This window comes from Arvicanthis niloticus, chromosome 8, assembly GCF_011762505.2.
Source record: "Arvicanthis niloticus isolate mArvNil1 chromosome 8, mArvNil1.pat.X, whole genome shotgun sequence".
In the NCBI taxonomy this organism is placed as follows: domain Eukaryota; kingdom Metazoa; phylum Chordata; class Mammalia; order Rodentia; family Muridae; genus Arvicanthis; species Arvicanthis niloticus.
Genome location: NC_047665.1, coordinates 49470962 through 49491669, shown reverse-complemented (window position 1 = coordinate 49491669; position 20708 = coordinate 49470962). Strand labels below are relative to the sequence as shown.

Sequence of the window (20708 nt, the reverse complement as noted above, 5' to 3'; positions counted from 1 at the left end):
ATTTCTTCTGAGGAAGGGACAGAAGTGCTTCCGTACCTCCTGGACCGGGTGGGCTTGTGACCTCCAATCCTTTATCTCCGTGTTTCCTTTATAAACTACTCCAGGATGAACATGTTACAAGAGTCATTAAAACGTTTTTCTTTTTATCATTTTCTTTTGGGTCATTCAACTATCCTCTAAGCCAAGATTTGTATTCTTATACTACAGAGATGTTCTCTATATGAAAACCATTAAACTTTGGTTCTTATTGTTTTATTTTTAAGGTTACATACAGACAAATGGGATTCATTATGTCATTTAAATATTTTTCCTATGATTCTTCTCTCTGCCCCACCTTCACCTGAATGTCTTTCTGGTCCCTTTGGAGAATTCTATTCCTCCCCCAATAGACCCCAGTTCTACTTTCATGTCACATACATTCTACTGCCCTCTCCATTCCCACCTATCACTTTACTGGGATCTTTTTCTCACAGTCTTCTACTTTGAGGACTCCCACACATGCATATATACAGATGTGCATCCACACAAGCATATGCACAGATGTGCATCCACACAAGCATATGCACAGATGTGCACCCACACATGCATATGCACAGATGTGCACCCACACATGCATATGCACAGATGTGCACACACATGCACAGATGTGTACCCATACCTGCATATGCACAGATGTGTACCCATACCTGCATATGCACAGATGTGCACCCACACATGCATATGCACAGATGTGCACCCACACATGCATATGCACAGATGTGCACCCACACATGCATATGCACAGATGTGCACACACATGCATATGCACAGATGTGCACCCACACATGCATATGCACAGATGTGCACACACATGCATATGCACAGATGTGTACCCATACCTGCATATGCACAGATGTGCACCCACACCTGCATATGCACAAATGTGTGCCCATGACTGCATATGCACAGATGTGTATACACACCTACATGCACATACATATATAATCTTAATTGTGAATTCTGCACATAAGGAGTCACTGTCTTTCTAAATCTAAATCTGTCTTATTTCATGGTAGTTTAAAAATACTTTATTCTCCCACTTATTTCTCCAAACCTACCCATGATCTTGGACAAATGTTGTCATATTTTTATTTTATTTTTTACTTAAGCAAGTTCTCACTAGGTAGCTCTGGCTGATTAGAACTATCTATATAAACCAGGCTATCCTTGAACTCACAGAAATTTGTGTGCCTCTGTCCCCCAAGTACTGGATTAAAAGTGTGTGCCACAGCACCATGCCTGTGATGGATAAACAAGTCATACCTCCCACTCCTGCTCATTACCATTTTATAGTAAGCCATTTTCTTGTTAAAAGGTCATGAGTTTTAAACTACTTAATGTACATTTGTAATGCATTCTAAAATAAAAAAAACAACTTAAAATAAATGATAAAAAACTTTTAAAAGAGTTTAAGTTGCTTCATCAAGCTAAAAAAAGCAAACACTGGAGGGCAAAGAGCTACAAATAAGAATTTATCTTTTACTTCGTGTGAGGCCAATTTTCATGACACAGCATTTTTCTCCACAGGCTTCTTTTTCCGCTGAAATTTCTGCAGAGAGCACAGTTGTTTATATGGTTTGCTCTGATCAATAAACAAACGAGCAAACAAATAAACAAACAAATGAAATTACTTAGAAAGATGAAAAAAGCTGGTTGTGGTGTTGTGTACCTATCTTCTAGTACCAGCGCTTGGGATGCTGAAGCATGAAGAAATTGGTTTCAAACCACTGTGGGCTACACAGTGAGACGCTGTGCAGAAGATTATTTAAAAAAAAAAAAAAAAGAGGACAGTGGAAGAGGAGGAAGAAGGGAAAAGAGAGGGGGAAGATGGAAGAGGAGGGAGAGGAGAAAGAAGAGGAAACAGGAGAAGGGGGCAGAAGGAGGAGGACGATGTATCACCCGAGGCCTTTATAGATCTGGTTGCGATTTAATTCGGGAACAGAGTAAAAGGAAACTGCTGACTGTGGTCAGTCTCAAAACCAGGCTTCCTTTCCTCCCCACAAGCCTTGATGCAATCTCTCTCAGTGCCACTGTCAAATTCCGTGCTCGATTGGAACATTGACTCTGTCCACTTGGCTAGTAATTTCTTCACGTGCTCCGCCGGCTGAGATCGCATCTCACTCGTGGCGTGGCTGTTTCCTCTGAAACAGCAGCAGGCATTGCAATGAATTATGCATGGGGAGAAGCTGACCTCCATTAAGGAAGGAAGAGTGGAACCTCAGATCTCTGAATGTCACTTCAAGGGGGAGATCTCTACTAATGCTGATTAAAGTCTCTTCAGAAGACTGGAAGCTTTTAAGGAAATTATAAATATTTCTTCTCGGCCCTGCCGAGACCAGACACAAGATGCTCTCGTTCTTATCCTGTTAGCAATGAGTGGTGAATAAGCTTTATCTAGTTTCCGTTGCGGCAGTAGTTATAGCCAGAAATTCTAGGCCTCCAAGCAAGAAAAATGGCTTGAAAATAATAGCACATCTTCCATTGAACTAATAAGAAAAATATTCAGAATTCATCTGGTTCAAATTTGGCTGTCCTCTTAGCTGTGAGTGCTTGCCGTTGATCAGCACCTTTGTTGAAGTTAATGATACCATTAGCAAAAATGAGTCTCAAACGGCCTTGTTTAAAAGCCAGTTGTTGGGTTGGAGAGTTGGCTCAGCGGTTAAGAGCACTGACTGCTCTTCCAGAAGTCCTGAGTTCAATTCCCAGCAACCACATGGTGGCTCCCAACCATCTGTAATGGGATCTGATGCCCCCTTCTGGTGTGTCTGAAGTCAGCCACAGTACTCATATACATTTAAATCTGTTGTTGAGGGTACTTAAAAATCATGGTAGAAATACTAGATCGTCCAGTACACTGTCCAGTAGACTCTCACATAATGGAGAACAGAATTTGAGGGCGATTTGGCCCACTTTTAGGAGGTGCTATTTCCTAACTATATGGTGGATTTGCATGGCTTTTACCTCTCTGTTCAGTCTTGAAGCTGGAATTGCCTGGGTGAAAGCTTTCAATTTGTCCAACAGGCCTTAAATGGCAATCCACCAACGTCCAGTTGTATAAACACTGAAAGGTATTTTTATGTCACAGAAAACTTGATACAAACAAAAAGAAAAATTCTGAAAAATATAATTATGAAGAATATGTAAATAAGTCTTTCCAAAGGAGGTGTGCTTATATTTTAAAGGGAATATAAATAAGAAACAGCAAGGCATAGAGAGTACTTTCTAGATCACTTCACAAAATAACCTGGACTACAATAGCATACCTGCTTTCAGAAAATAAACACTCAGGTGTGCTAGCAATAGCCACATAGGTGTGGTAGTTATGAGCAGACAAGTTGCTCGCCAGGAACTAGGTCAAAAGTATAAATGAATAAAATGTTTGGCTATTACACACAGCAGGCTTTATTCAGATGACCATTGTATGTCCGGTGACAGACAGCTAAGAAGTTTGAAAAGATTGACTGGCTCTCATAGGTTGTGAGTGCCTAGTGTACACTTGGCCCAAAGAGCCAACTAAGGTCATGAGAAAATGTATCTTTCTCAACTATAGATGGATAATGAAGGCATTTCCTCATTGAGTAGCATGGTGCAGTGTCTTCAAATGAAGGCAATGCTTAGCTCCACAGCCAGGGTGGAGAAAATAGACTTCTCAGAGTCAAAGATGCAAAGATGCATAAAACACATGAGAACTTCCTGAAAGTCTTTGCACAGTGTATTCCTCCACTATTTATGCAAATAGTGTGAAGATCGAGTATACAACGTAACAAATCATTCAAAAGAAGGATGACAATTTAAATTGGAGGTGGAAGAGATAAGAAAGAAAAACAAAAGGAAACAAGTCCCACCTCTCCCCCAAGATAAAATAAAACATTAAAAACTTCAGTATGAAGAGCTTATGAGAAATTGCATCAGGGTGGCCCAGCAAAGCTTCCTGGCCCTCATGACTGTGGTCTGTATTTTGAAATCTTTCCTCATGAGCAATAGGTATATATTTTTCTTATAAGGTACTATTTTTCTTTGAGAGTACATCGATGTTAATTTTCTATATGATGCTAGTATTTCTTGGCCTTGTGTTTTGTGTGTGTGTGTGTGTGTGTGTGTGATTCACTATACATGGCCATGAACATCTCCTATTCAGTTTTCACATTATATACTGTGGTGCTTTGGATAAGTGAAATTCATCATGCCTTCACTTACATGGGGGCCAAGAGTTTGTCAGAAACAGTACTGATAATCAGTCACACACAATCATCTTCTTAAAAACAGAAGTTTATATTTTCCCGTGTGTACATGTCTGTGTGCATGCACATGCATGCATATATGCAGCCCTGTGGCTGAATGTATGAGTATGGGTTTATTATATGTTTGTGTATGTATGATGTGTAATGCGTGTGCGTGTGTATATGTATGTTTAGAAGCCAGAGGTCAAACCTTGGTGTCATTTCTCAGGAGCCAAGCACCTTTAAAGTGGTTTTTTTTTTTTTTTTTTTTTTTTTTTTTTTTTTTATGTGCATGTGTCTCTGCGTGTCACCATGCATATGTGTCTGCATGAACTCAATGAGGCCAGAAGAGGGGGGTCAGATTTCCTGAAGCCAGAGTTCCAGGGATCTGTTAATGTCCTGATGTGGGTGCTGTGAACTGAACTCCTGACTTCTGTGAGTACAATCAGGGCTCTTAGTCCTTGAGACACCGTTCCAGCTCAGTCCTAGCCTGATTTTGTTTTAGATCTCCCACTGAGATCCTAGGTTCATGGACTAGGCAAGGGTGTCTGGCTAGCAAAACTCCAGGGACTTTCTGTCTTTACAGCCCTAGAAGTGTTTGTTGCAATACCTGGCTTTGTATTATAGCTCTGGTAATCAAATTCAAGTCCCCATATGGGCACAACAGTCTTCCCCTCAGCATCTATATGAGTATCTTCTTACTTGACGGAATAATTAAACTCAAAACAGCCAGTATTTGAAACTGAGGTTTTCATCATTGCCACATGCATGGCTCTTCTACTCATCTGAATTTTCGAACAAATGAATTGAGGTAAATGGAGAAGTAAAGTCATTAGTTGACAGCACCCTGAAATTCACTTTTTTTTTTTTTTTTTTTTTTTTTTTTGCCAAGACAGGGTTGTGCTGTGTAACTGCAGTTGCCCTGAAACTCACTCTGTAGACCAGTCTAGCCTTGAACTCACAGAGGTCCACCTGCCTCTGCCTCCCATGTGCTAGGATTAAAGGTGCAGGCTGCAACCATCCTGCTGAAATTCACTTCCGAAACATTGTTCATGGCTAATTCCAAATCCCCCACTGTGGTTTGGAGAGTCTATCATAATGAATACTCTTCAGCAAAGTGTGCCAAATAATTCAGCTATGCTTGTGTTTTCCAGAATTTTCATACCCAACTTTGTGTGAATTTCAAATACAATTTCTATGTTTGTGTGTGTGTGTGTGTGTGTGTGTGTTGTGCACATTCTTGCTAGTGTCACCTCTTAGCAAGCTGGGTTTTTATTTTTAACCTAAGATTTTGTGGTCAATATTAACTGTGTGTGTATCCTTTGACAGGGAAATCATAGCCTCGCTATGATCATTATTTAGGAGTTCTGTCATATTGGCTGGAACTTTGTGCCCGCAAACTTCTCAGCTTATAAGGTCATTCAACTTGTATCTTGCTTCTCCAATGAAAGGCATTCTTTAAAGCAAGCAGTCCATGAGCAGACGATTTGACAGGGGCAATTTCTTGCATTGTTGCCTACATTCACACTTCTATGGCTTTGTAAATACATGTTGAACTTTCTTGTGGAGAGGGATGAAGGTCAAAAATTGGCAGATGTACCCTTTCCGTTTTAAAACCAACAATGACAATGTCGTGATTTTCCTGTTTTAATGTATAAAGGTTTACCTTTCACCAGGAAGTAACCTTGAGTGGCTAGCATAGCATACATCACTCTCCAGGAGAGGAATTTCAGATTGGTTTCTGTTGTTTGCAAAGCAATCAGGAAGACTTGCTAGCTTCCCCAGGATTAAATCTGAGTTGGTTGTAGAGCTGGCAGAGGCCCTAGCATAGTAGAATTATCAGGGGAGCTGGCTCACATGGTTTTGTTGAATGCAAAGTCCCAAGACAGGTCATCTGGAAATCTGGAAATGTCCTGGTATGGTTTAGTGGACACGTGGAGGCCCCAGAACAGAAAAGCTGAGGGTACAATTGGAGGCCAAGGTTAAAAACCCAAGGTCCTGGGAGCCATAAAAAGCATAGGAGTGCAAAAGCTGGTGAAGATGGATCTCTCATCTGAAGGCAGCAGAAGAAAATTCTGCCCTGGTTCTAGACCAGAAGCCAGCAGCTGCTACTTTATTTTTTCTCTCTCCTTGGTCTCTTCTCTTCTCTCTTCTCTCTTCTCTCTTCTCTCTTCTCTCTTCTCTCTTCTCATCTTCTCTCTTCTCTCTTCTCTTCTCTTCTCTTCTCTTCTCTTCTCTTCTCTTCTCTTCTCTTCTCTTCTCCTCTCCTCTCCTCTCCTCTCCTCTCTTCTCTTCTCTTCTCTTCTCTTCTCTTCTCTTCTCGTCCCTCCCCTCCCCTCCCCTCCCCTCCCCTCCCCTCCCCTCCCCTCCCCTCCCCTCTCCTCTCCTCTCTTCTCCTCTCATCTTCTTTCTTCCCCTCCTGGCTGAGTAGGCATTTCTAGCTATGTTGAGCTGGATAATCATCACCTTGTCCATCAAAATTGTACACAAATGCTGGGAGATCGATCAGAATTTAAGATAACTTTATGTGCTGGTATGAGGACTTGAATTGAGATCCTCAGAACCTACGGGAAAAAAAAAACCCATAACCAGAAACACACACACAGACACACACACACATACTGAGATTGGTAATGTGATAGCCTGTGACTGGGGTGGGGTGGGGCAGAGGGAAGGGCTTGCTGACTGCCATCCAAGCTCTATGTTCACTAAGAGTTCCTGTCTTGAGGGAATAAGATAGATCCTGATTGAGCAGAACACCCTACATCCTTCTCTGCCTTGTGTCTAGACTCAAAGGTGAAGCCACTGTCACATTTACATATACCAAACACCACACAAACAAAACTGCACAAGAATTCTATGAGAGTTACAGTTACTACTGCTCGGTTAGTTTTCTAAAGACTGTTCTGCTCAATAGAGTATAGTATGCTGCGCCCAAGTAAAGACACATCAATCCCTTCCCCAGAAATTGCCTTTCTATTTCTTGAATATAGATATCTTTTAAAGTGGGGGTTGCATATGGGCTTTGGGCTTTCAGGATTATGGTATTTGGCGCTATATCCACAGAATTGTGGTCAGCCCCTAGGCAGGGCTACATTCTGGTCTTCCTGGCCTACTCAGGGCAGGGCAGTAGCCTGAAGACACATTTTTCATTCTATGCAGGGATGCTAACCATGCTTGTGGTATTCTTTATAAGCCTAGGTGGAAGTATGACCTGCACAGGTCGTCTCTGTCATCCCTGGGAGCTCTATCTTATCCTTATAGCTTGAACTTCAAGGTGCTTCCTGTACAGAGTCCAGTTAGATTGTGTGGCTATGCTTCTGTTGTTATCTATGCCTCCAATGATCAGTAACTGTTTTTCTTTATGGCACAAAAGGCTTAGTAGATGGTATGCTTCCCATGCTCAGCGATGCGCCCCCCCACCCCCTCCCCGGGCTAGGAATCACCACAGCTTCCACCAGCAGCACTGAATCCAATGAGGGGTACAACATAAACCTGCTTGTTTATGGGAAATTATACATAGCTAACTTGACAAGTACACTTACTAGTGACTGAGAACAGAGCCCCCCAACCCCCGCTCCCTTTCTTGTCTTTGTTTTTTTTTTTTTCTTTTAAATGTAATATCTTTTGTTTTCTGTCCTTCCCTAAAACAAACCAAGAAATCTTTGGTCTGAAATAGGTTAGGAAAATTATACACCTTAATTTCTGGAATCTAGATACCTCTCCTGAATCTTTCTTCCTTAATGAATGAGGGGTCCTTGCTAAAGATTGTTGAAATTTCTGTCAGTGCCCCACTGCCTTGGAAGCCACCTGTGGCAACAGTGGTACTTCCTGGCATCTCCCTGAGTTATTCAATGAGCTCTTCCATCAGCTTCTCCAACTTTTATAGATGAATCCAGTGTACAAACACCTTTGTTCTGCCAAACATAACAACCCGGGCCTGATCAGTAGCTCATTGGTGAGACTGAATTTGGGAATTAATCTGTGGGATGGATTTCCCTGTAATCCTGGTTCATCCTCTGCCATGCTAGGGGTTAAGACTATTCTGATCCCTACAAATCTATTGGGAGTTTGTAATGCTATTATCTTTTTAATTCTTCTCCTGTCACTAATAGTGTGTCAAAGGCAGGAAATTTAGTGACAAGGACCAACCAAACCATATGTTTCCTTCATAGACCACATCCTACCAGCCTTTTTAGTCTTGAGAGTCTGAACAATCTGATTCCAGCAACTGGCTCAAAGTCATCACGTGAGACCCAGCTCCCCTTTTCTTAGCTTTTATATCAGAATAAATAACAGGGGCTCAATGGTTATCTATAGAACTGTCCATATTGGGGGATATATGTAGAGGATATCTGGGGCTTCAGACATACCAGAAACTAAGATGGTAGCCTCTGTGTCACTCAGCTTGGGACACTATGACAGAATTTCACAGGGTAGATCACTTTAGCAACAAGTAATTGTTCCTCAGTGTTCTGAAGGCTGAAGTCTGAGATCAAGGTCTGGGTACCACTAGTTGTCTCCATGCCATTTCTGTTTGGCTCATAGATGTCACCTTCTTCCTGTGTTCTCATGGGCTCAGCACTCTCCTTTTGTCAGATTGAACCATAGCCACCCTGACAACCTCAGTTTTGTTTCATTGCCTATTTAAATCTTGCCTCCACATAAAGTCACATTCTGTGAGACAGGGATAACATAGGAAGGAGGGCTTGAGCATATTTAGAGACTAACAGGTGAACAGGCCCTAGTAGTAGCACTTCTGAAAACTTAGCCTGTGTGCCTGGTTGAACCTGCATGTGAAGAAGGAGTCTGGGGTCCCTGGGGAGGGTAGAGAGTAATGGTTCAGACGGTGAGATTTGGCTGAAGAATTGTTACTAAGAGATTGACTGTGTGACTACAATGAATCAGATCAAATTTCCCTTCTCATGTTTATATCTTGCTCATCCTATTTTGCCCCATTGTCACCTTCCCCTCTGTAGGACATGAATTGTATCAGCCACTTAAGGCTGACTGTGAGGATCTCGTACTAGTCAGTGTGGTGCCCAGGAATCCTCTCCCTTTTAAGAAGGTCTTTTCTTCCTTTCTACTGTGTACATTGGATACAAAAGTTACTACTTCACCAGTCTCCATTTGAACTAAAGATAAAATGGCATGGGACAGTGCATTGGTTACTTCTCTCCTTGCTGTGACAAAATGCTTGATAAAAACAGTCTAAGAGAAGAATGGCTTGCTTTGGCTTGTGGTTTGAGGGGTAAGGTCCAGTGTGACACAGAAGTCACACTGCTGCAACATGCAGACGCTGCTCACACTGTGGTCACAGAGCAGGGGAAAGAAATGCTAGTCGCTAGTTTTCCTTCTCACTCAATCCAATATCCCACTCTCTTGGACGGACTGCCCATATGCAGGTGACATTCCCTCCTTATTTAAATCTCTCTGCAGATGCCTGGATGCCATCACAGACAATCAGAGCTTTGTTTTCTAGGTGGTCCTATATTAGTCAAGTGGACATGAGGATTCACCATCATAGACATGATTCACCATCATAAACAGGATCTTTCCTTGGGTCAAACAAAACCCATGATCTGCCCATTTATACCCAGTTGCCTCTAATTAATAACAGAATCTAGTTTTGTTACTGAATATGTTAAAATTCTGCTTATATTATAATCACTTTTAAGATTCTTTTTTCACTTGCAAGTTAAAACCCTAAGGGCATACAGGCTCATATACAATATGTAACTTTTGATATGGGCATACTATGTAATATTTATTGCAAAACCACTCATTTTAAACTGTCTACCCTTGTTTCATATAAGTGAATAGTAGACTCATTAAACAACTTTATGACTCATTTTATTCTTGCTAAAAGCATGTTGCCAGTGCACATTTTAAGTTACTAATGAATGTCAGTGGGGCTGGAAAGGTGGCTAACAGATAAGAGCACTTAATTCTATTGGAGAAGGCCTGGGTTCAGTTCCCAGCTCCCACAGGAGAATGGGGGCATGACTCAAAACCTCTTTTAATTTAAGTTCTTGGGGATTGGTAGTTTGAATGAGAATTGTCCTCATGGGCTCATGTATTTGAATGTTTGGTTACCAGTTGGTGGACTGGTTAGACAGAATTAGGAATACTACCTTCTGAAACTATAAACAAGCCCCCAATTAAATGCTTTTTGTATAAGTTGTCTTGATCATGGTGTCTCTTCATGTAATAGAACAGTACCTAAGACACATAAATACATTCAAAGAATAAATGATACATACATGCAAAGAGTAAATAACTCTTTAAAAATAATTGATGACTCTCCCGTGGGATGGGTCTCAAATTGGGCCAGTCATTGGTTGGCCATTACCTCAATTTCTGCTTCATTTTTGTCCTTGAATATCTTGTATGCTGGACAGATCCATATACTCTGCTGCTAGGAGTCTCAGCTAGGGTCACTCCCATAAACTCTCAGGAGCCTTCCACATCCCAGATCTTTCTGTATTTCCGTTGTCTCTCTCAGTCAAACCCTACTCTCCTCATACCTAATCCCTACCCATGTTTCCCTCCCCACCCCCTCTCCCACACAGTTCTCTCCCTCCTTCCACTTCTGAAGTCTATGGTGTCTATTTTGTTTCTTCTGAGATTCAAAAATCCTCCCTTAGATTCTCCTTGTTACCTGAAAGCCAGCTCCTGATATATTCTCTCTCTCTCTCTCTCTCTCTCTCTCTCTCTCTCTCTCTCTCTCTCTTTCCATCCCAAATGCTGCCCTCTCCTCTTGTCCTCTGAGGGTGTGGGATCCCCCAGAATATTTACCCACCCTGACACATCTAGTCTCTGCAGAATTAGGTGTGTTCACTTCCACAAGGCAGCCCTGTTGGGCAAAAGATTCCACAATCAGGCTACAGCTTTAGGGACGTTATTTGACCCAGTTGTTGGGGATCCACATGGAGACTGAGTTGCATGTCTGCTACATATATACTATTGTCTCCTTCCAAACTCTGTATGCTCTTTGGTCAGTGACTCAGTCTCTGAGAGCTCCCCAGGGTCCAGGTTAGTTGATTCTGTTGGTTTTTTTTTGTGGAGTTCTGTGCTCCTTCAGGGGCCTTCAATCCTTCCCCCAACTCATCTATAAGAGTCCTCTGTCCAGTGTTTGGCTGTGGATATTTGTATCTGTTTCAGTCAGTTGCTGGGTAGAGCCTTTCAGAGGACAGTTATGCTAGGCTTCTGTCTACAAGCATAGTAAAAGATCATTAATAGTGTCAGGGATTTGTGCTTGCCCACGGATGGGTCTCAAGTTGGGATGGTTACTGGTTGGCTATTCCTTCAGTCTCTGATCCAGACAGGAGCCTAGCATAACTGTTTTCTGAGAGGCTTCATCTAGCAGCTGATGGAATAGGATGCAGAGACCTACAGTCAAACAATAGGTAGAGCTTGGGGAGTCTTGTGGAAAAGTGGGGGCGGGAATTGAGGGAGCTGGAGAGATCAAGGACTCCACAAGAAGACCTACAAAGTAAACTAATCTGGGTCCATGGGAGCTCACATAGTCTGAACCACTAACCAAAATGTATGCATGGGCTAGACCTAGGTCCCCTACACATACATAGCAGACATGCAGCTTGGTCTTCATATGGGTCCCCTAACAAGTGGAGCAGGGACTCTGTATCTTTATCTCTGACTCTGTAGCCTGCCTTTGAACCCCCTTTACCTAGCTGGGCTGCCTTGTTTTAGCTTCAGTGGGAGAGGTTGCACTTAGTCCTGTTACAACTTGATAAAGTAGGCGGGTTGGTACACATATTGGGGGCTTGCCCCTTCTCTAAAGAGAAGAAGGGGGAATCAGGAGAGTGAGGTGTGAGGGTAGGACTGGGAGGAGAGGAGGGAAGAAGATATAAAGTGAACAACTAAATAAATGAAAAATATAACTGATGCTTGGGATACATTACAAAAGGCAGAATACATTTCTACTTGGGAAAAGAACTGCAAAGCTTCAGAAGACAGGAAAAATACCATAGGTACTTAAGGGCACCAAATAGCACATCTTAGGAGATCTACCCATATATAATGTTCTTTCTGAATTTCAAGTTTCCAACAACTGCCAGTGCTGACCATCTGGGGCACACTTATAAGAGTTTGTTTCTTTCCTCTGGCTTTCTACCATCCTGAGAATAATGTAAATGAGCTAATAACTCCTACTGATCAAACGGTTATGCATATGGTTGGGCAAGATGGTTATACAAATAAAGCTTGACATGAATAAATCTGTTGTCAACTTGGTGTGAGGGGAACATCTGCCAGTGGTGAAGTCTATCAGTGGAATATATTTCTAATGATGGGCTCACTTAGAGCCCTGGTAGAGCTGTGACAGACCCAGAGCCTTAGGCAAGTGGCTTAAATTTGTCTCACAATGACAATTAACCACTGTAGAATTTTTTTCTGTGACTATTAACATTTGCTTTGTGCTAACTTAAAATCCTCTATTGCATGCTGTTAGATTGACATTTTCAAGGTTTTAAAATAGAGTAACCATCTTCCAAAACTTTTAGCATCACAGTCATGTCAGAGCTACTGGCACAGTAATACTCTGTGTATTTATGTGGGAAATACAAACAGAGCTGGAGATTGCCACCTTCCTTTTTTTAAAGAAAAGACCCAGGAATCAGTGACATAGGATAGAAAGAAGAATTGAAGTATAGATGGTGATATAGGAAAATGACAACATCTTTGCAAAGATATTGAACATTGTAAGGCAGACCACCATTGTTAATGAGAATTAATAGATAATTTAGATTGTATAATTCAATAGACACATATAAAATGAAATAGTGAGGCAATAAAATCTTGGTCTGATCGAGAAAAAAAGAACTAATAATGATATTCTTAGTATCTTAATATGATGAAGTAAGTGTAGTCACATATCTCCTCACCTAGTTAGGCATTCATATCAGATATAAAGTGATAGCAAATCTTAATTTTTGATATTATTTATTTTGGCAGAGGCAAATATTGTTTTATAAGCTATTAAATTTAATAAGCTAGAAAACTTAAGTTGCTTTCTCAGTGTTGTCCATAGAATGCCGGGACATATGTGACTTAGGAAGGGTTTATTTTGGCTCACAGTTTGAGGATGCAGTCTATTATGGCAGAGAAGGTTCATGGGAATTAGAAGAATGAAGAGATGACTGGTAATATTGTATCCAGGTGACTGGTAACATTGTAATTCAGTGACTGGTAACATTTTATTCAGGTGACTGGTAATACTGTATTCAAGTCAAGAGCCCACAGAGATTTATCCTTGTCCTCAGCTACCTCTCTCCTTTCTATACAATCCTGGACAGCAGTCCACGGAGTGCTGCTGGCCATGTTTAGAGTGTACATGTTCAGAAAAATCCCTCGTGTACATGTTCAGAAGATTGTTTTTTTTTCTGTGATCCTAGATTCTACGACATAGACAATCAATATTAATCTTTGCAAACACCATTTGATGTCCTAAGATTATGCACTTATAGCAAAGACACAAAACTTGTTATAACCTCAAAATCTAGTTGTAATGCCACTGTGCAATTATTTCTACTAAAAGTAGATTGGTTGGAGATGTAGAAATTGCTCGGTGATTAAGTGAACATATTGCTCTCTCAGAAGACCTCAGTTTGGTTTCCGAAATTCAAACCAGACAGTTCACAACTTCCTGTAATTCTAGCCCAAAAGAGATCTAGTGTCTGTGGCCTCCTAAGGTAACTGCACACACATGCACAGGACCACTCCCCCACCACATATACACATAATTAAAATATTTTTAAACACATGTTTTTAAGGGGGTCTAGATATAACAGTCATTTGCCACGAGATTTCAAGTACGTTAAACCTTTCCTTTGTACTTTTCACATGGCCGCATTTATTTTAACTGATAGTAAAGATAAGGACCCCTAGAATTACCTTCAGAATCCATTCTATTCTATCTCAGTCTTTATGGCGCCTGATGTTGTTCACCGGAACTATATAGAGAAAATACTGCACAGTCCTGTGTTTTATTGTAGAATTTCCAAAAATAAAATACAAAATAAAACAGAGAAACGTCTTAGTCTTAGTGGTGTATGCAGAGAGCCAGGCGCCCAGGAATCACAACTGCAAGGTCACCAACTGTCAGCATCTTTTCATTAGGGTAGTGGATCTTAACTTTTCTTATGCTGCAACCCTTTAATATAATCCCTTATGGTGTAGTGCCCCCCCCCCCCCGCAACCATAAAATCATTTCATTGCTACTTCTTTTTTTATTGGATATTATATTTACATTTCAGATTTTATCCTCTTACCCCATTCCCCCCAACCCAGGAACCTCCTATCCTATACCCTTTTCCTTCTGCTTCTATGAGGATGTGTTCCCACCAACCCCCCCCACTCCCAACTCCCCACCCTCGAATTCCCCTACACTTGGTGTTCAGCCTTCATGGGACCAAGGATCTCCTCTCCCACCTGTGCCCAAACAGGGCCATCCTCCCCTAGATATATAGATGAAGTCATGGGTCCCTCCCTATGTGCTCCCAGGCTGGTGGTTTAGACCCTGGGAGCTCTGGTTGGTTGGTATTGTTGCTCTCCTCATGGGGCCGCAAACCCTTTCAGCTCCTTCAGTTTTCTCTCTAACTTCTCCATTGGGAAACCCTTGATAAGATCAGTGGTTAGCTGTGAGCATCTGCCTCTGAATATGTCAGACTCTGACAGACCTCTAAGAAGGCAGCTATATCAGGCTCTTGTTAGCATCCACTTCCTGACATCCACATCAGCATCTACCTTTGGTGACTGCACATAGGATGGATACCCAGGTGGAATGGTCTCATCGATACTTCTTGACTCTAATTTTGCTACTGTTATCAATTGTAATGTAAATATCTGATATGCAGGTTATCTGATATGTGAACCCTTCCCAAAAGGGGTTGCAACCCACGTGTTGACAACCACTGCATAAAACAAATCTCTCCCACTGGTAATTCTGTACCAAACAGGTCTCTCAAATTAAAACTCAGTATGTTTTTGCATATCTAATAATTCTCGATAGACACACTCAACATAGACATTTAAAGTAAAAAGAAACTTTCAGAAATGTCACAAGGAACTTTTTTAGACAGGGTCAGAAGCAAATACTTTAGAGTTCTCATCTGAATTTTTTAAAACAAAAATAAACATTATAAGCAGTGGTTACAATGTATAATTTGTACTGTCCAACAATATTACAATATACATGCAAGAAATAAAAGAAGCACTATGAAGTGACATGAAGATGAATTATTTGAAGCATTCATGTTGAGGGTGTAGAAAACATTAAAAGTCTTGCTTTGCATATGTTAATATACATTTGAAAATCACTGCGTTCCCTAGAAATTTTCTGCATTTAAGCATTATTTTGATTTTTGAATGTACAACCATAGAGACTTTGAAAAGAAATGTGAAAAATGTGCTTAGGTGTTTATCCTGAGGGAAGGGACCACCCGTGACTCCTCCTTTCTTTCTCCACTCAGTCTCATGCATGTACTTCCCACTGCTGTGTGAAATTAAACATCAAGTGGCTGAGTGACCTTTCTACAGACCAAAAGTCATGTATGAAGGAGACAGCCAAGACATCCCTCTTTCAACTTAAGGCAGTAAACTAATCTTCCTTTCCAATGGTCAATTCCTATTCAGGAAAAACCCCCAATGGCCAGAAAAATGTCAGAGAAATCAGCTATAGAAAAACACAGGAATTTTTGCTTCCCTGTAAGTCACCTGCGTAGCGATGGAATCTTACACTCAAGTAGTCTTTCATCATCCATGATGAAAAATGTTTTCTCCTAAGACTTGATGGTACTTGGCTCTTTATCTAATCAGCATTCACTGTACCAGTCCCATAAAAGGAAATACTGGGATTGATGTTGGTGACCACATTCAAGTAACTCTGCCAGGTTTATTTTATTTTAATGCCAAAGCTTGCTGTGTTTATGTGCAGGCTATTCACCTCGAATGAGGCAGCCTTTGTTTCTTTGTTAGTTTTTTTTTTTTTTCTTTTTTCTATTGGCTATGGTACTCTGACCACAGTCACATGAATCGGCCTCTGCCCTTGTTCAGAGACTCTGATAAAGTTAATCTCTTATACTAACTGGAAGCAAGCCAGTGTTTTTGAGGCACTGCGGCAGAGAAGCTGTGAAGACAAAGTACACAGCAGTATATACAGCTAATTGATCACAAAGCATATAGATATGATTCCCCCTTATAAGGACTTTATAAACACAAGAGGGTGCTGTTTGGGGGTATCTGACATGAGATCAATAGTGTTCTTTTCAATAGTTTATAGTTTCTACTGCAGTTGGTATTAATCAAGTATTTCAAGACTCAATGAACTGGGGCAATATATAAGTGCTGTTAGAGATACTTGGTTAGCGGATTCCAGAGAGATCATTCAGTAGTTATGAGCACTTGTTGCTCTTCCAAAGAAGCCATGTTTGGTTCCTAGCACCCATGTCAGGTGCCTCACAAATGACTGTAATTCCTGTTCTAGGGGATTTGATGTATTTTTCTGAACTCTACGGGGACTTGTATAAGTGTGTGTGTGTGTGTGTGTGTGTGTGTGTGTGTGTGTGTCTGTGTGTGTGTGCAAACACGCGCATACACACAGAGAGAGAAAGAGAGAGAGAGACTCACATAAATAAAAACATAATAATTTTTTTTTAAAATACTGGATATATAAAGAAGAATTGCGTGTTCTAAAACCTCCTAAAGCAATCTATAGTACAGCCAATAATGTCAGCACTTAAATCCACATGTTCATCTTGTATGATCCTGTAATGTTTCTTCTTATTTCTCAATGGATTCTGATGACAGTTCAAGTATATAGACTGTCACATGCCCTGTATTAAATTATAATATTTTTGTACCATTATATTAAGTCATCCAGCTCTTAAAAATCACTACTTCAAATAGATTTAGTAAATAAAGAAACAAAATAACTGAACGTGTTACTTTTTTTGTTGTTAGCTTTAACCTTTTCATTTAATTTCTTAGTTAGCACCCGCTGCACAAGGTCACCCTCTGGTATTTTCAAACAAGTTATTACACTGATTCCTTCTCATAGCCCTTCTCTAACCAGCCTCTTGTTTATGTTCAGGTCATGGTCACATGCGTCCTGCAGCTCCTAACTAACCATGACAACTGCTCTCCCTCTGCTGCAGTCTCCACTCATTTCAGAACATCTCCCTCACAGGGTGGTTTACCACTGTCCCACAGTGCTTAGATGTATCTCTGGGAACTGTGTTTGCATGGTCACTATGGGTAGAAATGCTTGTGGTAGATGTCCGTTGTTAAATCTGTCTGTGTTAAATCACCAGTGAAAATACAATGTATTCAGTAAAAATGCTGAGTATTATGGAATATGTAAGCCCTTCCGGAGGTGAAACACTAGAATTACCACCATAAAATGATAAAAAATAAAAATAATCCTATTGTGTCTGCATGGCAATTTATTAAAAATTTTTAGCATCTGTAAAGATGACTCAGCAGTTAAGAACACATATTGCTGTAGCAGAAGAACTGGGTTCCATCTCCAGCACCACATCAGATGGCTCAAAACACCCGTAAATCCAGCTCCAGGGAGTCCATAGGTGCTCTTCTTTCTTCCAAGTGCACCTTGTACTCATGTGAATGTAATGGTCCTCCACTACAGTCACATAATCAACAATAAAAATAAATATCTTAAAAGATTATTTCATTTGTACTTATGTGCATTTCTGTACCTACGTATGTGCTCAGGAATGCATGTGTCCCCAAAAGCTATAAGAGGGTGACAGACCCCTCTCCTGGAGCTGGATTTACAGGCGGTCTTGAGCACCTATTAATGTGTGCTTGGAATGGTTTGAAATTCTGTGAAACATCAGTCAATGCCAGTCATCACTGAGCCATCTCTTCTGGCCCATAAAAACTATTATGTTATTTTCATTTTGTGTGTATGCATGTATGTATGCATGTATGTAGGCATGTATGTATGCATGTGTGCATGCTACTTCTTATGCAGCTCCGTCTGTACATGTGTGTATATAGGTGCCATGAAAATGTGTATGGGAACAGAAGGTAACCTCAGATGTTATCCTGAGGGGCATTGTCTATCACTTTTGTGACAAGGTTTCAAATTGGCTTTGAGTTTACAAGTCAGAAGACTGTCTGACCACTGAGCCTCAGGGATCATCCTGTGTTTCTCTTCTTAGTGCTGGGATTAGAGGTATGCAGTGTCTCACTAGAAACTTTTACATAGTTTCTGAAGATCAAACTCAAGTCCTCATGCTTGTAAAGGAAACACTTTGTACCAAGTCATCCCCCAATCCTTAAAGAGCATTTTTACTGGTGTTGCTATTAGCAACCTAATTTTCAGTGGGTATATTACCTTCTGGCTTGAAGAATATGATTCATTCTTTCAGATTTATTTTAAAAATCTAGATGGATGAAATCAGCAAGGCTATTGTATGGATTATGTGTAGATTTGTTTTTTGGGATATATAAAAATTATTCTTCGGATTTATTGGGACTTTAGAGTACAGAGAAGCTGCTCAAAGTAGCTTGTCAACTGTTGGGGAACTCTAATGACTACTTACATCATTTTATTATTTAAAATGACAATCTCTGGTGTCTGCTTGTAGATTTCAGTGCTCTATTTAATTTAGGACTCTTCATGTTTGGAAGAATAACTTGAATGGAGCATCATGACACATACCATTTAGCTGGCTTGGTGGTACATTGCTTTAATCTCAGCACTAGGAAGGCAGAAGTAGGCAGATCTCTGAATCCCAGATGAGGCAGGACTACACAATGGGACCCTGTCTCAAACAAAATAAAACATGACAAAACCCATGTAGCTTAAAACCTGTCAGTGGTGTTTCAAAATTCTTTGATAATACATGCTCAACATGTATGTGGGACTTAAATCTTGTGCCCAAAATTGTCCATCTCTTCTGTAGCCCTGTAGTTTATTCTGTCCCACTGTAATATTCATGAATATTGGACAACCTGGGGCATGAAGAGATGGTCCAGTCATTTAGGGGATTTGATGTTCTTAGAGAAGATGGAAGTCTAATACCAGCACATATACAGGGCATCTCACCACATGCTATAAATCCAGCCCCAGAGAATTAAATGCATCTGGCTTCCATATGTCCTAGTATGCATGTGCCCACAGCTCCACAACACACACATACATATAATTAGAAAAATACACCTTTGAAAAAATAGACATTTATATTTAAATATTAATACCAGTGGTCAAACAGCAGGACTGAAAGATAGCTTTAAATTTCAACACCAGTGAACTTTCAGTGTGAGTAAAAATGAATAGCATTATGGGAAAATAAAAGGTGAGCTGAAATATAGCTCACTGGCTGTTCATTTGGTGGACCCAGGTTCAGTTCCCAGCACATAGAGCAGGTGGTTCCCAACTTCCTGTGACTCAGTCTTGGGAGGTCTGATGCCTTCTCTGGCTTACATGGACATGGACACACACATACACACATACACACACACACATGCACACACACACATGCACACACACACACACACACACACACACACACACACACAGAGTAAGTAAATACATGTTAAAAAAAATATGCTTGCTGAAAAGGAGAGGTCCAGGCAGAGACATGATACTGAATCTGGAGCCTGGCATTTCTATGCAATGCATTTGGCTGCTCCAGGCTCCCAAGTTACAGGGTACCTTTTATTATTGGTAATGAAATTGAAATCACTGTCTCAGTGGACTCACCTAAGTCGGACAGAGGGTATGTAGTTCCTGTCCATCTACTGCCCGGTATCCTTCACTGTCCCAACAACTTGGAATGCTGGTGGATGAGCAGAGCTACAGAATCATACTGAAAACTCACAACATGCAAGGCTATGATTTCAGGAGTGAGTTTCAGAGTCTTCAGGACTGGCACATTCCACACCAGATGCCAACAGCAGATTGGCTTTTGATTGTGGTGAGCATAAGCAACTCACTCCTATCATTCTGCTGCAGTGGAACAAAGCGATACTTTCTTAGCCAGCTGGAGATGATATTGATCGAATCCTCTCTCTCTCTCTCTCTCTCTCTCTCTCTCTCTCTCTCTCTATCTCTCTCTTTTGTGTCACCAGTTTTAGCTCTTTTTTTTTACTTTAAAAAATGTGACTTATTATTATTAACATCAATCACACGCAAAAGTGTTAAATGCAAGTAAAATATAATGTTCAGAAAGGGGATAAAGAACAGATAAATGTTATCATATTACATAATAAGAAAGGATGGAATGAAGGCAAAAAGACACATGAGGGAAGATATTAAGCTGATCTTTTCCTAGCTTTAACTTTCTGGAGAAAGGCTTTTCATGTCTTCTTTTTGTACGTGAGCAGCTAAATCTGACCTCGGTTGCTGCATGAGCATAGGAGAGAGATTATCTAGTGGAGCACAGGAAACGTATCAGTGGT

General features: G+C 40.7%; 1 long non-coding RNA gene across 2 annotated transcripts in view; it reads right to left on the bottom strand.

The window, feature by feature from the left end:
- The window catches only part of LOC143443203 (uncharacterized), a 102036-nt gene extending 81798 nt beyond the window's left edge, over positions 1-20238 (bottom strand). For both annotated transcript variants that reach the window (XR_013111968.1, XR_013111969.1), the window contains exons 1-2: positions 20011-20238; positions 18967-19069 (exon numbers count right to left, since the gene is read on the bottom strand). This is a non-coding gene — a long non-coding RNA (uncharacterized LOC143443203). The remainder of the gene's footprint in view (positions 1-18966; positions 19070-20010) is intronic.
- Positions 20239-20708: the final 470 nt, after the last annotated feature.